This window comes from Miscanthus floridulus, chromosome 11, assembly GCF_019320115.1.
Source record: "Miscanthus floridulus cultivar M001 chromosome 11, ASM1932011v1, whole genome shotgun sequence".
Taxonomy (NCBI): domain Eukaryota; kingdom Viridiplantae; phylum Streptophyta; class Magnoliopsida; order Poales; family Poaceae; genus Miscanthus; species Miscanthus floridulus.
The window spans coordinates 23,198,475-23,217,283 of record NC_089590.1 but is presented as its reverse complement, the minus strand read 5'-3'; the positions used below and the strand labels follow the sequence as shown (position 1 = coordinate 23,217,283).

Below are 18,809 nucleotides of genomic sequence, written 5' to 3'. Positions count from 1 at the left end.
GCCGGTGGTGTTTGGACCTCGGTCCATTCCACGATGAAGTCAGCCAACACCTGGGACTTGATCGCCGTTCGGGGGGCATATGTGATGCCTTGATCCATCAACTTGAGTGCCCACTTTGTGGTTCTTCCCATGGTGTCCTGGCTCTAGACGACCTTGCCAAGGGGGGACGATGTCACAACTATCACAGTGTGTGATTTGAAGTAGTGGCGTGGGTTCCTTTTGGTGATGAGGACGGCATACAGGAGCCTCTGGATTTGGGAGTAGCGAGTCTTGGAGTCAGATAGTACCTCGCTGATGAAGTACACAGGGCGCTGCACCATGAGGGTGTGCCCCACTTCCTCCCGCTCTACTACCATGGTGGCGCTAACCACCTACATGGTGGCCGCTATGTATAGCAGGAGGGATTCTTTGTTGCTTGGAGGAACTAGGGTTGGGGGCTTTGTCAGAAGCAGTTTGACCATGTCAAGTGCCTCCTAGGCCTCGGACATCCACTCAAAGTAGATGACTTTCTTCAAGAGCCGATAAAGGGGGAGACCTTGTTCACTGAGGCACGAGATGAAGTGGCCGAGGGCGGTGAGGCACCCTATGATTCGCTGAACCACCTTAATGTTTTGGATCAGGCCCATCCTTGTGATGGCTGAAATTTTTTCTAGGTTGGCTTCAATGTCGTGCTCGGAGACAATGAAGCCAAGCAGCATGCCCCTCGGGACCCCAAAAACACATGTCTCAGGATTGAGTTTAATGCCATTCGCCTAAAGTTTTGCAAAGGTTTGCTCAAGATCAGCGATGAGGTGGTCAGCCATTTGGACTTAACCATGATGTCATCAACATAGGCCCCAACGGTCCGTCCGATGAGGTCCCCGAAGCATATGAGCATATAGCGCTGGTATGTAGCCCCAACATTCTTTAGTCTAAACGGCATTGAAACGTAGCAGAATGATCCGAAGGGGGTGATGAAAGATGTTACGAGCTGGTCGAATTCTTTCATCGCAATTTGATGGTAGCCGGAGTACGCATCAAGGAAGCAGAGGGTTTCGCACCCAAAGGTAGAGTTGACTATTTGGTCTATGCGCGGGAAAGAAAATAGATCCTTTGGGCATGCTTTGTTAAGGCTCGTATAGTAAACACACATCCTGCATTTCCCACTCTTCTTTTGTACAAGAATGGGATTAGCTAACCACTCTAGGTGGTGTACATCCCTGATGAATCCGACAGCCGACAGTTTTGTTATCTCTTCACCAATGGCCCTGCGCTTTTCCTCGTCGAAGCGATGTAGGCGTTGCTTCACCAGCTTGGAGCCTAGATGGATTTTCAAGGTATGCTCAGCGACCTCCCTCAGAATGCATGACATGTCCGAGGGCTTCCACGCAAAGATGTCTTTGTTGCCACAGAGGAAGTCAACGAGCACCCTTTCCTATTCAGAGGAAAGCATGGTACCAATGTGCACTGTTTTATCCTCGGATCTGCTGGGATCTATGAGGACCCCCTTGGATCCCTCTATTGATTTGAACTTCTTTAGCGACCTCCTCCTTGAGGGTGGCAAGTTCCTCGGAGGCGATGATTGCTGTGGCGTGGCCGCAGCACTTGACCTCACACTTGTAGGCCCATTGGAAGGAGGTGCCAACGGTGATAACCCCATGGGGTCCCAGCATCTTGAGCTTGAGGTATGTGTAGTTAGGGATGGCCATGAACTTCATGTAGCATGGTTGTCCTAGCATCGCGTGGAAGGTTCCGGGGAACCCAACCACCTCAAAGGTGAGGGTCTCAGTCCTGTAATTGAACTGGTCCCTAAAGGTAATAGGTAGATCGATTTGCCCAAGTGGCATGGCTTGCTTGCTAGGCACGATGTCGTGGAAAGGTGCTTGGGTTGGGCAAAGGTGCGTCCAGTCGACGCCCATCATGTCAAGCGTCTTGGCATACATAATGTTGAGGCCACTACCTCCATCCATCAGTACTTTGGTGAGTTGCTTTGGGCCGACGATTGGGTCGACCACAAGCGGATATCTCCCTGGGTGCGGGATGGTATCCGAATGGTTGGTCCGATCGAAGGTTATGGCGGATTCCGACCATCGGAGAAAGGGAGGTGTGGCCGGTTGGGCCATGTAGACTTCACAGCATGCGACCTTCTGATGGTGTTTGGAGTCATAGGCCACTGAGGCTCCAAAGATCATAAGGCAGCCATCCGGCATTGGAAAGTCATCGTCCTTCTCCTTGGCATCGTCCATAGTGGGGGCAGGTTCCTTTCCCTGCTCCCCTTTGTTGGAGCTTCCAAACAAGAACTTCCACATGAGGCTGCAGTCTGAGCGGATGCTTTATAGGAAAGGCGTGGTTCAGGCATGGCCCTTTGAGCATTTTTTGAAGTGGTTCAGAGTGCCCTCCGTGGGCTTCTGACCACCCATGCTATCAAAACGATTGGAGGTGCCTTCGCCGGCACCCTCGTCCCACCTTGCCTTGCCCTCGAGGCGATCAAAGATTGCTCCAACTGCCTCTTCTCCTAAGGCATGGCTGGTGGCGATGTCTAGGAGTTCCTTGGTGGTCTATGGGCCCTTACATCCCAGCTTATGAACCAAGGACTTGTAGGTCATCCCAGACAAGAAGGTTCCTATTACATCGGCGTCAGCGACATTAGGGAGCTCGTTGCACTATCAGGAGAAGCACCGGATGTACTCACAGAGGGTATCAGTGGCCTTCTAATGGTAGTTCTTGAGGTCCCATGGGTTCCCAGGGCGCTTGTATGTGACCTAGAAGTTTCCCACAAAGATCTCCTTTAGGTTCGCCCAACTTTGGATTCTGTTGGACCATAGGTGTTCCAACCACGCTTGTGCCAAATCGGCCAAGAACAGTGGAAGGTTGCGGATAATGAAGTCATCATTATCCACACCATCGGCTTGATAGGCAAGTCGATAGTCTTCAAGCCAAAGGCCAGGGTTTGTCTCCCCAGAGTATTTAGGGATATTGGTTGGTGGTCGATACATTGGTGGGAATGCAGCGTTGAGGATGTGCCAGCTAAAGGCTGGAGGCCCTAGTAGGCTAGGGCTTGGGCTCCGGTCCTCGCTGCTATCATAGCGTCCGCCGCATCGAGGATGATAGCTGTGGCAGGCTCCTTCCCTTGGGTCGCTGTAGGTGCGTCTACGGGCGTCGAGGGTGCTAGATGCGTCACGGTTATGGCCGAGACATTGATGTACTAGGACCGTAGTGCGCTGCCCACCGCCTCGCTGCGCTTGGTGGATTGATGCGTCCCTAGCGGGGCGCACCAAGGGCGTACATTGGCTAGTGTCGAGCTCGCATCGCCAAGACAACAAGCTCTCCACCTGCTGCGCTGCCACACGCTCAATAGTGTGCAAATTTCACGGTGGGCCCGACATTCCTCAGGCGTTGTGGCCTCTAGAAGGCCATGGAGCAAAGCCATTTGTGGCGGTGATGTTTTGGCTTGCCTAAGCAAAGTGAGGAAGGGTTTCATCGTCGGTGATGATCCTTCGGTTCAAGTCACGTGCCACGGCGCATGCGCGCCGACCGTTTTTGTGGCATTCGATCTCCTGATCAACCTCCATGTACTCCCAAACAAGCTGTTGTCTGGCTTCATTTATCTCCCACTTTCAAGCTCTCAGCTACTCCACCCCTACATGAGGTGGAGCTATTGTTCCCCCTTCGGTTCCATCATCGAGGTTGCCTGCCGGGGTAGCCGCATCCGTAGAGACGCTTTCAACGTGTCCCTCGGGGGTTTCCACCATGAAACATTCCTGGGAGGGGTGATGGCTCCCCCTACTAGAGTCAGAGCTAGAGTCCAACCCTGGCCCCTCCACGAGGAGGCCATGGAGGGATTCCATGATGCTTTCGATCATCCCCACGAACTCGTTGTTCATGGGGGATAGGATCATGCGCTGTGCCACAAGGTGGCTAACGGTTGCCGTGGTGTTGTGGAGACCGAATGGAAGCACCATCGGGGTGCTCCATGTGAAGTGTTCCAGAGAGAGGGTGAGGCAGCGTGGGTCCTCCCTAGATGGCTAGGATCCAAGGGAGATGCCGAGCTAGCGCTCAAGCCTCCCGTAGTTGAAGCTGACTGAGGGGAGAGACTATATGGCAGCGTGGGCCAGCGCCAACTCTCCTCCCACCATGATGATGAAGTCTAGGTTACCAAAATGCACATGTGCACCTAAGACCTAGCTGATTGAGTGGCTAGCCATCCATGGCCTGATTTGGAACACGCATAGGCCCCTACTTGGCGCGCTAACTGTTGGTGTTTCGAACAAACACTGGCTAGTAAATTTATAATTGTTGCACATTTGGCTCGGATGGTGTACTAAAGGACACAAGGTTTATATTGGTTCAGGAAGAATGTCCCTATGTCCAGTCCGCTGCTTCTCATGTTATTAGTACCAAAAAAAGTTCATAGTAGGGGGTACAAATGGTCGAGAGAGGGACAGTTCCCAAGTCTTCGATGGAAGGGTCGAAAGGACACCAAGAGCTTGGTTGCTGCTTGACTGCGTGTTGTGTGTCCCAAATAATCCGTCAAAAGTTGGTCCCCTTAGTGGGGTGCCCTGCCCTCTCTTTTATAGACTAAGGGGGGCAGGGGTTATAGATGGGAGAAAGAGGAAAAAACCAAAGGTAGAGAAGGTCCTTCGGGGGAGCTAGGTCTTCCTTTTCCCATGTGCTTACCCTGCTAACATGGTAGACCATGTCAGGGATGGCGTGTTCACTGATCCTTATAGGGTCATGCCTTGGTTTCTATCAGCAAGTGGGTGCATCCCATCCTACGTCGGCGGATGGTGCGGCGTGTTAGAGGGCCAAGCTACGACCCTTCAGGGAGTAGACGGGGAAGTTACCCTACGTCCGTCACTATAGGTGATGTGAATTCTGTCTTGGATCATAGTGGTTGTCGTATGCTTGTGTTAGTATTCATGTCCAAGGGCTGATGGCGGTGCCTACAACACTGTGGGACAAAAGTTGGCGCCTACAACACTGATTGGGCAATGTTCGGTTGGAAAGGGCTTAAAGCGCCCGTCCCATCGTATCCTGGCGGTGCCTTCCTATAGGCATACAGGGCATGGCCCTCGATACTACAGTTGACTCGAATGTCATGTCATACCATGTGCTCATCTTTATGAAGGATTAGGGTGCAGGCGTTGGGCGAGGCGGAGCTAGCCCTCAGTCGTCGAGCGAGGCGGAGCCTTCCCTCAGGCGTCGGGCAAGGCGGAGTCTAGCCCTTAACCGTCGGGCAAGGCGGAGCCTGCCCTCAGACATCGGGCGAGGCAGAGCCTGCCCTTAGCCATCGGGCAAGGCATAGCCTAGCCCTCAAGGGTCGGGCAAGGCGGAGTCTAGCCCTTAGCCATCGGGTGAGGCGAAGCCCGCCCTTAGCCATCGGGCGAGGCGGAGCCTAGCCCTTGGGGTTCGGGCGAGGCGGAGCCCGCCCCTAGACATCGGGTGAGGTGGAGCCAGCCCTTAGCCATCGGGCGAGGTGGAGTCTAGTCCTCGGTGGTCGGGCGAGGAGGAACCAATCTTTCGTCGTTCGGGCAAGAAGCGCAGTAGCATTCTTGTCTGACCGAAAGTGTAAACGTTCGATGGTTATTAGTTCCACCTCATTGGGTACCCCAGTATTAGGTCCCCGACAAGTATCCAATTGGCTCTATGAATGCCCTATAGGTTTCACTACTACAGATTGATTTATCACTGTTGCCACTTTCAGTGTCGTACTGATAGAAGCAATAGTGTGATACTTCCACCGCCGGTTGGACCGATAGGGAGGCCTCATAAGAAAGGAAACCAGCCGTTGAAACTTCTAGCACCCATGGGTTAACAATAGATGCGACAGTGGTATTTTCTTCATCACATGAAAAGCCGAGCTGACTGGGATAGGCGTTATGGTTGCCGGCCCTACACGATCATTTGGTGCACCAGCGGTAGTAAATTCAGCGTGATTTATTTCCCAACTACTACCCACAACACAGTTGCATCACCGTTCATTCCACTTCTCCATCTTCAAGGTTGGAGCATTGTTCCTCTCTTGCAATTTGTGTGAACCATTGCACGCATCTCGTCGTGCCACCAACAGATCCAAACACAATGATAATGCTTTTCGTACTTCACTTTTGGATCTTTGTCGGATTATTTTCCTCTTTAGTGATCTCATTAGGAAGGAAGCTCTCATCCTACTGCACACTAATGATCGCAGGCTCACAGAAGATGTCGTTCTCGAGATCCTCTGCCACCTCTTTGCCCGCTCCTTGTTCTGCTACAAATGTGTCTCTCGCTCCTAGAAGCGCCTCATCTCCAATAAACATAAGGTACTGCCCTAGATTGTGGCCGGCTTCTTCTACGATGGCGAGAACGACAAGCAAAACTTCACCAGCGTCACCGGTGAACGCCTTGACTTGTCCTTCTTGCCTTCCCCATGACATGGTAGCTGTCTTAGATTGCTGCAATGGCCTCATCCTATGCTTGTGTGTTGAGGCTGTTGGATCCCGCTGTGTTGTTTGCAATCCGGTAACCAAGAAATTGCGGCTACTGCCGCCTAGCATCCATGTTGTTGGTCAGGTTCGATTGAGGTTTGATCCGACAGCGTCCTCGCACTTCCATGTGATTGAATTTGTGGAGGAGGAGGACGCTTAGTGCCTAGGTGTGGAGATCTACTAATCTAAAACTACAGAATGGATCAATAAGGAATCTAAATGGGGCTAGGACATTGATGATGTGATACGATCAAGATCAGCAAGTGTGTTCCTTAATGGTTGTCTATACATTATGGGGTACTCTCTGATACTTGTTGTGGATATGGAGGGAAAGACATGGAAAAAAATTCCTAGGCCTCGTGGTACTCTACCCTTCATCCATCAAGTTCAGGATCACTTGTGTGTATGTACTGTTGGTGGTGTTAGTGTTCACAATATGTCCTAGCTTTCAATCTGGATCCTTGAAGACTATGCTACAAATAAATGGATATTGAAGCATACTATTAGCACACTGAAGGTGTTTGGAAAGACTAATATTCCATTTGGTTACGTGGATTATGATTCGGACTACACAACGATTACAGTGCACACAGAATGGAATTTGATTTTCTTAGTTGGGCACAAAAGAACAATCATCGCGTATGACATGGACCGAAGAAAAGTTCATGCCATCTCTGCCAGTGTCGACCGTCGCTATGGTAGACGTACCGTCCTATCAAGACTCATGAGCAGACCTTACTTTCATGCTTATGTTCCCTTGTTCTTGTTCTTGGAGTCATTAGCGGAGCAGTGAATAAAGCTGCATTCGATGTATATCTCTGTGTTAAGATATGTTAAATGGACCAATGTTGTTTGATTATCTATGGCCATGTTAATTTCGTCTAGGATGGATGTTATCATTATTGCAGCTAAACTAGTGTGCCATTTTTGTTGTGTTTGCAAATTGATTTATTTCTCTAGTTCAAACAGTACGTTATGGTGGTGTTACACATCTCGTCGCCATTTCATACGGTGATTCAACATTAGTGTTACATTATGGTGGTGATTCAGCGTTATTTCTCTGGCTCCACGAGGAGGAAGGCCACATGACAAAGAAGAAGGAAGAAGCACTGTAGTAGTAGAATACTTATATTGATTTCTAATGTTATGGGTACATAAGGAATGCTGATGAGTGTTGGTGGTCGTTAACTTAAATATTTTACCCGCAAAAGTATATTAAAATGACAACAAATAAAATATATCTAAGCAAAATAGGTTTTTTATCTAACAAGTTTCATGAATTTTGATGCTCGGAGTTGTTTTGCGGGATATACTCAAAATACGCGTCGAAAGATAATATATAGTGCATATACAACTTGGTGAAAATCGGCATGAAAAGAAATTCGAATTTTTACTCTTGCAAAGGAGACTCAAATAAATATGTGAAATAGAACATTGTGAAGAGCTCGTCGACATGATCTGTTCATATATTTTGGAGAACAAACGAGAGAGATACTAAATTCACAAATTTAAAAGGAAATCAGCACTCCACAGAATTCGACGTGAGCACGAAGCCACCGTGGCCATCCGGCCATGCAAAAGCTGCAGGGGCGCAGCTGGGCTCCTCTACTCAAAGAGTTAACGCCAGCAGATGTTGCAGGCGAACACGTCCACGTGAAATGGGCAGGAGGTAACTGGGCCCCGCCTGCTTCCATGCAGCAAGCCGATCAGCACAACCCAGCCCAGAGAGCAGGGATTTTTTTTTTAATTTTAACACTTTTTAGAAACTAATTTTAAATCTAACACAGTCGATTTTTTTAAAAAAAACTAACACTTTTGGCCGCGCCTAGTGCCCTAGCACGGTGAAATGCCTGTGCCGCGCCATGCATGGTGGTGCGGCAAAGGTCTAACGTGACGACAGGAATCGCTTACCGCTGACGGGGCAGGGCCTGCCGCGCCATCGACCTTGGCGCGGCAGTGACGCGTCTTGATCCATGGTGCGGCAGAGCCGAATAAAACCCTGCGGCCAGTCCTGCCTGCCCAAGCAGCAAGCCCGCCTGGCCGCTGCACCTGCCGCCCGCCCGGCGGTACCTGGACGGTTAATCGGAACGCATCGCGCCGATAGTGGGAGTTATTCTAAGTATTGCTTGACGTAAAATCAATAGTAGATTTGTTTCTGTCTTTTGTTGAATTAGTTTCACGGCCGAATAGAGAATTTGATAAGGCAATGATTTTTTTCCCGTCTTTCATAATACTGTTAACCACCATGTTAACTAATCGATTACAAAAAATTGGATCGGATTGAAACGAATATTTTTTTATGGGAACTTATTTCTTGGGCTTTTTAGCCCCATATTGTAGGATCGGCGGCGACGCGACCATGGACCCCGGCTTCCTCGACCCCTCGCGCAAGACGCCGGCCACCGACGTAGAGATACGACGGGACTGCCGGTTCCCGAACTAGTTGCTACTTAATCTCGCCGACAGTGCTGCCGCGACGCATAGAAACGAATATGAAGCAAATAAATAAAGTCCGTGCGCAAGTTGACAAGCTGTCACATAACATTTTCATTGGTTTGACATAAGTTTGACATAACATAACCAAATAGCCCCACAAGTTTCGAAAGCCAATATTCGTTTGACCTAACAAACTAAGACCCAGGAGTGTAAGGATCCCTCAGACGCCTCTATCTCTTCGGAACACATTGGAAGTGTAGCCAATGTCGGTATGGTCGCGTCGACGGTGCGTACGGCTTGTACCCTGTAAGTATATGATACATATGATTACTTATAATTCTTTATGATCGTTAGTTCATGGAGCATACGTATTTAAAGAAACCACCTTTGTTATTACCTGTGAGGCTCCTTGGATACCAAGCGGGGCACCACCTAGCTGAGACATGCCGATCTCGTCCTACGACCAATCGTCCCGTTGGTTGTGCTGTCTGCGGAAGCCCGGGGGGTCATCATCATCGTCATCGTCGTCCTCGGTTGCAGGGTCCTTCCCAGTGCTATGATGTGGTGGTGTATGCACCACGGAAGTGGCACCTGTCATCGGCTGAGAAGAGTCGGCTGGTGTCCTCAAAGAGGCTGAAGACGTGCCACCCGACCGCGCTGGGAGTGGCGGTTCCTCATAAGGAGTGTCCATGCAGCTCAGCTTCTGAGCTAGCTTCCTGTAGCTCTTCTTCACCTTCTGCATAAATAGACATTAAAGTTAGTGCATTTCCCAAACGCATATACACTAAAGAATCATTTTCGGAACGGACAAGTTTATGTTTACCTCCACAAAAAGCCGCGAGAACGCCTGGCCCCTGCCCTCTACACTCATGAAGTCAAAACACTGCTTCGTTGGACAGCCTTGACAATTGTGTCGCCTGGATACAGAAATGTGGTTGGACAGTTTTAGTACACATACTTAATACCAAAAGGATAACAAATTGTACCATTCAAGTATCTTACCACGTATCTTTGAAGCGGGGCTCTCTGTAGCTGTGTGTCCTCCCTAGTGGTAACATCGTACACATCTTCGATGATATCTTCCTCCGAGTCCTCATCAATCGCCTCCTCAGTGTATGGGGGCTTGATATGTGTCCTCATAGACCGATGAAGCCACCGTAGGTACTCGTTGAAGGTGTGTTGGTCGTGTGGAGGACCCGCATGGACCGGATGTCGTACCCTGTTCTGCCATAAATGGATGTGTGCGCTGTGTGTCATGTGCCAATCCTTGGTCTTGTATGTCTTCCTGCGGTCATACCTGCAATAAAACGATGTTAGTTGTACCACACACACCTCTGAATTCTAGCTTTGTTATTAATCAATAACACACCCATGCAATCCTTGGTTGGTGGAGTAAAGCGGTGGTGGGCAGCCTGTCATTCTTCCAAACTATCTGCAGACCCTGATGGGCAAGTGAATCTCGACCACATGGAAGAAAATAAGAGGGATGTCGTAGCGATACTCGTCTGACTCATCCCTAGTGACAGGACTGAGATAGTATTGGAGCTCTGGAGCATCCCAAGGACACCAATGCACCTGAAATTTCGTAATTGAGTTAGGTTGTGATATAGTTTACATCGAACAAGACACAGGTATGATAGTAAAGAGAGCATAACCTGGTGCTGTGTTAGGTTGTCGAGACCGTTCGTGTACTCCCTATACTTGCGCCTCGTATTCCCTCTAACTAACTCTGATTTCGTCTAGATAAACAGAGTTGTAGGGAGTGTATCCTGCCCGTTCCATTGCTGCATTGAACATGATAATGAATTACCCATTAATAAACTCATCATATGTAACCACATCGAAGAATATAATGAACCAAAGTAGTTACCGGTAAACCAGTACTAAGTGGCCTCCCAATGGGCCATCATTCCCAACACCAAACCTAGAGTAGGTACGAGCAACCTCCAAGGTTCGCATACCCTAAGGTGCGACGGCAGGCAACGCATAGCTATCGATACGTCCATGCTAGGACTGCGCTACCTCAGCTGTACGTCGCTATGTTCTCCCACGGCTGGCATAGTATGTCAAGGAAGATCCAGCTGATGGTGTTGCCGAGGCGTCTAGGAAGAGGAAAGCACCAAGAAGTACTAGAGCCACACTCAAGCAAACCTATTGATCTGAGCCTCCTTAGCCTGTGGGTCCAATTAATCAAAGCACTCCATGATCTAGGACGATGAAACACCGGAAGTTTTCCTAAAATTTACCAAAGAAAATGAGACCCGATGGCTGCAGGAAAGCAATGCAAGTATTAAATAGCCTTAAATTTCTCACTTATTTTTCTTGGAAGCCTCGTCGTCCGGTGGAAGAAAGCCAGTAAACTGAGCCACCAGCTCCCTCCAATGATCATTGTCAACTATCCCTGTCACTGGAAGTCCCCCAACCGAAGACCAAAAATAGCCTTCATGTCCTGCATGGTCAAGGTCATCTCGCCACAAGGTAGGTGGAACATGTGGGTCTCAAGCCTCCACCTGTTATAAGAATAGAACGATTGTTAGTTGCCTCAAATTTGTTACAAGAAAGTTTACGTACAAAGAATGCACTCGCACATGTCTATAGCTGCAGTAAGTAGTGCTAGGTCAAGGGGCGGAAGACCGTGGTTGACAACACGGACAAGCTCAAGGAAGCCGGCACGCCGTATGTATGGCGCATAACGCTCGTCCCATTGGTGCGCCCTAGTGTGCGTGTGGGGCCTCAAAGTAGGCAAGGCCACCTCTGCATCGTTGTCACTCAAGATGTGTGCTCGGTGCTGGTCGTTGTACTCCACCTCAAGAATGGGGTATAATGGGTGCTGCGTGGGAAGGGCCATCTTGTTACAAATTGATAAACAAAGTGTTAGAGTATTCAAATTAACAAAATTTAAATTAACATTATGTAGCATTACAAAATTTGAACTACTTGTTATGCAATATGAAAGCACATGTATATATTCAAAGTAAAATTAATAGACATATCATGAACTACTAATATAAACAACTTCACTAGGAATATAAGTATTTGATGAAACTTCATGAAGTCATCAAAATCGATGTATCACGCACTAGTAAGTACCGACATTTGTAAACTAGTATCTATACCCAAAATCCCTAACCAAATAACTAACTATAAACTAAATAATAAATACCTAATCAATCCCTAAACCCAAAATCCTAACCTCAAACCTAAAAACTACCTACGTAAATCATAAACAAATTCACTAATCTAACTGTCCTAAATCACTAACTATCCTAAATCACTAACTATCATAAATCAATAACAATCATAAAACCCTAACTATCATATATTACTTATTATCCTAAATCACTAATTATCCTAAAACAATAATAATCAAAATAACATGAAATCGAGAGGGTGGTACCTTAGGAGCGGGCGGCCTTGACACGCCGGTGTTCGTGACACGGCCGCCGCGGGCGGGCGTGGTGTGGGCGGGCGCTGCGCGGCGACGGGGCATGTGCGGCTAGCGGCGACGAGCGGGCGGGGCAGGGGTGCGTGTGGATGGGGAGGGTCACTCGCGATATTTATTTGGCCCAGCCACGCCAAGATTGGTGGCGCGACACTACCACGCCAAGATTGGTGGCGCGGCAGAGCCCTGCCATGTCAACGATCATGATTCCGGTCGTCGCCACGTCAGACCTCTGTCGTGCCACCATGCATGGCGTGACACTGGCATTTGGCCGCGCTAGGGCAATAGGCGTGGCCAAAAGTGTTAGTTTAAAAAAAATGACCGTGTTAGATTTAAAATTAGTTTCCAAAAAGTGTTAAAATTAAAAAAATCGAGAGCAGTAGGCACACACGCGCCATCAAGCAGCGGCCTAGCTACGTGTAGGCCGCTAGGACAGCAGGTCCAGGTGCATGTCCACGCAAGTCAGAGGTGCCTACGCGCAACACACTAATTTTAGTACCATATTTATTAGCACCATATTTATTAGCTAGGAATGTTTTCTACTAGTGATGATCTATAAATAGAGCCTCTCTCCCTTACTTATAACACATATTACAAGGGCTCTCATCTCTACCATTTTCTATGATGTAAAAGTAGCTTAGCCTAGTTGGGAGATAGGGAGAGATGCTCAAGTTTCGAAGGAGTCCTCGGAGGTTCGGTATAATTTTGTATCGCTCCTTTGTAAGACTCAAGTATCAATATATTTACCTTCTCTATTTACTGAAATATCTTTCATGGTTATCTAGTTCATGCCTTAGTGGTCTTGTTAGGCATGGTTAGTATAGTGGTTCTGCACCATAGCATGGGATCTTCGCTTGACTAAGTGCTCTAGTTATAGTACTTGACTAGAGTAGTAATCGATATAATAGATGTGGTGTGTAGAGTATAGGTTACCTGAGTTTGCGCCCAACCCCACGGATAGTTGTGGTAGCCCTGAAAGTGATAGCTCCATTCAGGCCTTTATAATCCACCACATTAGGGTTGGTGTATTCATAGAGCTTTTGATAGCCTTCCCCCGACCACGCTTTCTCACCCCCCTAGAGGATCAGAAAGGTACTACTGCTCTAAAGTGCTATGGTGTGATCTATGTTTACCCATTGCTTAGTTAATCCCTTTGGTTTGCTCTAGGACATAACCACAGTAATAGAGAAGTATAAAGGAACCTTGAACTCACCCATTGTCCTCCCATCTTAGCTTGTCTACTCTTTTATATTATTATGGAGTTCTCCTGTGTGTGTCATTATACAAAAACCCTATCTATATCACTTACTATTGGTATTTCTTAACGCATACACAAATAATCCATAAGCACACAGAATTACCATTGTAGCATTTCACTCGGAAGTAGGGTATCGTATTTCCATGAGAAATGGTGGTAACCCTATCTATATCACTTACTATTGGTATTTCTTAACGCATACACAAATAATCCATAAGCACACAGAATTACCATTGTAGCATTTCACTCGGAAGTAGGGTATCGTATTTCCATGAGAAATGGTGGTGTAAGTGTCTGTTAAGCTAGTTCACCTAATGATTACAAGGAGGATAGTTTAGGTAGTGAGGTTTTCTATGGATAGAGATCCTTAGTTAAGATAGCATTGCCATTATAGACTTGCTTCCGACACCAACTTATACTTGGTCTGCCAAGTACCTCCAGCTTCTAGCTCTACACCATACCCGGATATGGGGGATTATGAGGGATGGACAGGGCTGTCACCACCTGCTGCCTACCCCTCAACCATGGAGTACAAGGCAAACAAAGGTAGCCTCTAGCCTAGACACCACGTATACGCTATCGACTACTACTCTAGCATCGATTAGGGTTATTCATCATTATCAGGCCCCTTTACTGGAGTATTTGTCACAAGGACGAACGATGAACCCACAAGTAAATAATGAATAAGACTAACTTAAAGTAACAGCTCACGACTGTAGAAGAACACAAACTTTGTACTCCAAGTAGCACAAGGTCTATCGAGGTACAAGTGAAGAGGGAACCGACATCTTCGGTACTCCTCTTACTCTTTCTTACTCACTCCATACACAAGAACTAGCTAAAGAGATAAGATAGGAATGGAGCTCTTCTCTTCTTGTCACATTGTGTTCTCTCTTGTGTTTGATTCTTCCTTGATGTGTTGTTGAATGAAGAGGGGGGAGGCCTCCTTTTATAGGTGGAGAGGAGGGGATGTTCCATGGAATATGCTTTGATCCCCTCATTATTGCACCAGACCAACCTCAAAAACATCATCTAGGTGCGTTGAACCTGGCCAACACCCTGACAACTGACGTTGGCAAGGCGGTGAGAGGTAGCCCACCAAAGATGGGTCCAAGACGCGCCCGTAGGGGTGCGGTTGCCATCTCAGCCCAATCTTCATTGTGTGGGCCTATGGGACTGCATGTGCCACTCCTACAAAGTTTGGCCCTATTTAGAGCACCTTTGCTTTGTGTTTTGGGCCTTTTTCTCCATGTGATAGGGCCTGATTTGCCTAGTAAGTGGGCCTTCTCCCCCTAGACTCATGTCAGGTGATGTTATGCCTTGTCCTATTGTGTATTTGGGCACGTTTTCCTTGTTATTCCGACATATCCTCCTGTGAATGGTAAAACACCAAAAATTTGTGGAATTCATTAGTATAAACCCTATTTACTAAGTTTTTGTGTTTGTTTCTATGGATTTAATGTAAAGTTGGTGGGTGAAAATATGAGTTAAGGACTATTGATGGTAGTTAACAACCATTATAAACCATAAATAAAACATGAATAAGGGCATGAAAGCAATCACCAACAAAAGTCTAGGGGTCTAAACTAATAAATTCCATGAGTTTTGTTGAATCTATGATTTCTACAGGGTTTATTCAGAAAACCATCAAGTTGGACCTACATGTCGGAATTAATCGCGCTTATCCGCCGCAAAATGGACACTAGAAGGTTCTAGAAGACTCAAGAGGACTCCACACCAAAGTGAAAGGCAAGACATGTCAGTACCCGCTGCTATGTCGGTTCTCCACCGCCTCCTAAATTGCATCTACGTCGTCCTTTAAGTTGGTTTGATCCAAGGGCTCATGATGGATGCTCCAACCTATATATATCAGCCCCTGCCACCCCCCTAGAGGCATAAGTCATTTGAGTAGATAGAAACCCTAATCATCCTAGAGCTCCACCATATTCTAGGGCATAGCTAGTTAGGCTAGGTCTAGAGGGAGGCAAGCAGGCTTTGCTTGGATTCCCGATCGTGTTAAGAGCGTGGTTTGGTATAATCTTTGTACCCCCTATCTTTTGTATCTCCATTACTTTTATATGCTAGCTACAATTGTTATGACAATATCAATATTCATCTCATTTATGTTCTTTATTATAATGTTCATCGTCTACTTTGATTATATGCTTTGTATAGTTGGATTATCATCATGTTCATGCATAAGTTCATATAGCGCTCACTCTATGGATCCATGGGTGGGTGGTCGACATTGTGTAAGCGTGGTGCTTACATGTTGCTTACCTATGGATACACCCTATATTCTGGGTCATGTGGTAGATCATGGATGTAACACTCTCGTTGAGTCCTTTGTAGTCCACTCCCTGAATATAGGTGCACGTAGGATGTGACTACGAAGGAAGACAAGCTCTGTTCTTAATGTTCCTTAGTAATATCCCTTATGTGTAGATATGACGATAGTCTTAGCAATGACTACTAGGTATAATTGCACTAATAAATGTATGTTTTGACTTGTAATTAAGAATGACTTAGGAATTATTCCTCTAATATTCTACCTAACCATGCTAATGCCATAGAAAGGAGTACTCTGAGTGATTTATCATTATCATTGATCAATACTTATCATATATATATCTTATCCTATGACTTTACCCCTGTTATGAGTAGAACATTGGTTATGGTTTACTTGTCCATCAATAGTATAAGTTATCAATACATGTCCATGTTAGACCTTCCCTGTGGTAAAAATATAAATAACGATACCTGAAATAGTCTTGGGTGAAGTACTACAATGGTATATTATCTTTGCGCTTGCAGATTCCTTTTTATTCATATCTATATATATTCTTTCTAGTCACATGAAATAATAAAGAACTACTTAGTATCATTCTAGTAGTAATACTAGGTAAAACCAACAAGCATCTCTAGCACCATCATTAGGGATGACAACCTAGTACAAGTAATGCTAAGAGATGTAGGCATATCATAGATGACTACTTAAAACAAGTAACAAGTTAATAAATACCAACAAGCATTTCTAGCGCCGTTGCCGGGGAAGGTAGCTAGCAAAGGAAGTATTGATAAACTTATACTTATTGATGTGATTGAGATAACCAGTGACCTCTGCTCAAATAGGCTTACCCTTGTGTTGTCTACATGTGTATCTTATGTAGGGTAATGTATGACCAGTTTTAATCTTGCGACAAATTACATTGATGATCCAGAAGCATTACTTAAGAGAACTACGGCTAAACTCAGAGAAGTTTCAGCTTTAGAGTCGGAAGACAACCAAATAAGGCGAAGCTTAGCACCAGAATTTGAAGCCATGGCTGATAGGACTCTCCATGAATTCTCTGCTCCAACTACGATCAATATCTGTACTGAGCCAATAGTCGATGTTGGAGATAATGGATTTGAGCTCAAGCCAGCTCTCATCAATATGGTACAAGTAAGCCAGTTTTGTGGAAAGGCATATGAAGATGCGAGTGCTCATCTCCAACACTTTCTAGAGATCTGTAGCACTTTCACCATCAAAGGAGTGACCAGAGATGCCATACTACTTCGCCTCTTCCCATTCTCACTTTTGGGGAAGGAGAAGCAATGGTTCTATGCCAACAAAGATAGATACAATACATGGGGATAACTGCTCCACTGCCTTCCTAGCAAAGTTCTTTCCCATAGGCAAGACTAGTGCTCTGTGTGGGAGAATTTCAAGCTTTCAACAACAACATCATGAATCTATCCCTCAGGCATGGGAACGCTTCCAAGATTACATATCAGAATGTCTTCATCATGGGATAGAGAATTGGCTACTCATGGAGACTTTCTGCCATGGGTTGACCAATAGTACCCATGAGATTATGGATGCTGCTGCTGGAGGTGCATTCCTATCACTCACACTCCTAGCTACAACAGCTCTTGTGGAGAAGATGGCCTCCAACCAAGGTTGGAATGGAGAACGTCTTCAGACCCACAAGAGAGGTGGAGGTATGCATCAACTCAAAAAGGTAGACATGTTGTTTGTCAAGATGGACCTGTTGATGAAGAAGCTCGAAGACCGAGCCAATGAGAAGCAAGAAGTCATGCATATTCATGATTCTTGCATGATGTGTGAAGAATGTGGAAACACTAGACATTCAGGGAATAACTATCCTGAAACCCATGAGGATTTGAACTTTGTTAATAATAACTTCTTTCGTCCTCAACAGAATCAAGGATGGAATCAGCAACAAAGGTCGAAATACCAAGGTAATTACCAAGATAACCCTCAAGGTAATAATTTTAATAATTTCAATCAACCACCCTTGAAAGAATTGGTTTCTGGACAGGCTAAAATTATGAAGAGCTTATCTAGAAAGTTAGCTTCCAATGATAGAATATTAGAAAACATGAGTGATAAAATGGATAACCTCTCCTCTGCCATTAAGAACCAGCATAGCTTTAATAAAATGATAGAATCACAAATGGCTCCACTGGCTGCCGCTGTTCCTCCAATCAACAAAGGTAAAATTCTGGGGCAACCGGAAGATCTAGAAACTGTAAATCTTGTTGATATTCATAATGCAGCATATTACTGTATATAATCATCGACGGGAAGGTGGATAGATTATACCTTGCCTGAGAAGAAGAACGATCCAGGGAGACCTATCATCCCCATAGCTATTGGACCTCACATTTTCCAAGAAGCTGTTTGTGACTTCAGAGCAAGTGTCAACATCATGCCTAAGGTAATCTATGATAAAATTAATGGAGATACTTTGTTGTACACAAATATACATTTGTAGCTTGCAAATCAGTCACTTTGCTACCCTAAGGGAGTTTTAAAGATGCCATACTTCAAGTGGGACAATCATATGTTCCCCTAGACTTTGTGGTTTTGGAAACAGGTGGAGATGAAAGGGCACCCATTATCTTGGGTCGACCTTTCCTGAGCACCACGAAAGCCATCATCTTTGCAGATAATGCCAAGATCTACTTCACAATCAAGTATAGAAAGGAGACGTTTTCTTTCAATAATCGTATCTTGCAATCTCCCAGACATCCACAAACGCCATACCAGCTCGAAGATGCAATAGTGACCAAGAAGAAAAACAACAAGAGGAGGAAGAACAAGGCCAAGCAGCCACTAGAAGAATCAATCAACATGATCAATACACTCAGATCAGAGTATGACCACCTCCTCACTTCACCATTTCTTGCTAAGAAGGATGATCCTGGTGTACCCAGGATC

The 18,809-nt window shown here is 46.2% G+C and overlaps 1 non-coding gene across 1 annotated transcript; it reads right to left on the bottom strand.

The window, feature by feature from the left end:
• Positions 1-17,271: 17,271 nt before the first annotated feature.
• Positions 17,272-17,378, bottom strand: LOC136495016 (small nucleolar RNA R71). Its single transcript, XR_010768811.1, has one exon. It is a non-coding gene; the product is annotated as a small nucleolar RNA R71 (small nucleolar RNA).
• Positions 17,379-18,809: the final 1,431 nt, after the last annotated feature.